The sequence below is a fragment of the Olea europaea genome, chromosome 12 (assembly GCF_002742605.1).
Source record: "Olea europaea var. sylvestris chromosome 12, O_europaea_v1, whole genome shotgun sequence".
Lineage (NCBI taxonomy): Eukaryota > Viridiplantae > Streptophyta > Magnoliopsida > Lamiales > Oleaceae > Olea > Olea europaea.
In genome coordinates this window covers 18,475,984-18,477,456 of record NC_036248.1, presented here as the reverse complement: position 1 = coordinate 18,477,456, position 1,473 = coordinate 18,475,984, and positions in this window count along the sequence as shown.

Genomic DNA, 1,473 nt, shown 5'->3' with positions numbered 1-1,473 from the left:
AAGGCTTGCCGTCTGAAGCTGATTTTTAAAGTTCTAGCTTGCATATTTGAATATTCAACTTGACTATATAAATTGAATCATAAATTTCATCCATTTGGCCCTTCTTTGAATCTTCTAAGGTTGTTTAAGTGTTCTAATTGAATTTGCATTCTTTGAATATTACAAATTAAATTAGAATTCTCAACAAAGAGTACAATCTTGATAATGATCAAGAACAAATATCATGTATGACCCCAATTATAATTGCCATTTGATTTTTCTTCTCTCGTTTCCGACCATCATTTAGGCTTAACACAAACTAGTAGAATGTGGTGACTAAAAAAGGTTAAATCAAAATATTAAACAAACTGGATAATACAAAAAGTTCTAAAAACAGAAAGGTTGAAATTTAATCCCATCCTCTGCTCTGTAGTGGACATGCTCTAATTTTTTTATTTTTCTTTAATCAATACTAATGACTTGAGAAAGTTGACTTAAAATCAAAATAATTATTTTTGAGCTAACTTTACAGACTTGGAAGAATAATTGGTTCAATATATATTAGTCAAAGACCTTGAAGGCACCCAGAGATGAAAAATTCACAATTCAATTGAGTGAAACTGGACATCATTCTACACCTTCTTAAATTTATAATTCTTGTTAAAGTGCCATTTTATTTTATTTAATATTTAAAAATGACAAATTCATTGGACAAAGAAAAAGTTGATCAATAAATCTGCAATCGTCAGTTCGTGGACTTGTCTGAAAAGAATAATGTTACAAGTACATAATTTTTGACGAAAAATCATTACAGATAATACATGGAAAAGCATCATTGGAAGATGGGATGAAAATAAAAAACAACAGTCCAATCACACGCTGTCATATCAATTTCATTACAAATTCTTAAAAAGAATTCTGTACTCTCCACTTTATTCGTCTGAAAAAGGGTTTGTTCTTTCTTTGGTGGTTCAATCATGCAGTTTAATTTTATTCTATATCTGAATATCAAATATGTATGTATTTGATCTAAAAGTTGATTGAATTAATTTTTTATCAAATAATATGGGTACCATTTGTGCATAAATATATATGATTTATTTGATAGGACCTCATCTTCTATTTCAAGTAGAAGAACTTTTCAAAGAAGTTATCTAATGTCAAATTTCTCCAAAGTTTCTCTTAATCAGACAAAACACTTTCAAAAAATTATTAAAATGAGTTCAAAATTAATTTTTTAGTCTCAAAAATAACTTTTAACTCCACAAAAGCCTACCAAACGATCCCTAACAGTGAGGCTCCAACTAAAATATTTTGCTCGACTTTAGTATCATGTTGACCATTTCATTTTAAAAATTTAAATTAATAAACAGAAATAATATGTATTTATATAGATTCAATCTTTAACACCAACCACCTTTAATTTCTCTTTGAGGCTACCACGGGTCCACGACTAGTCATTCTCACCACCCAACAAAAGGGAAAAAAACACTT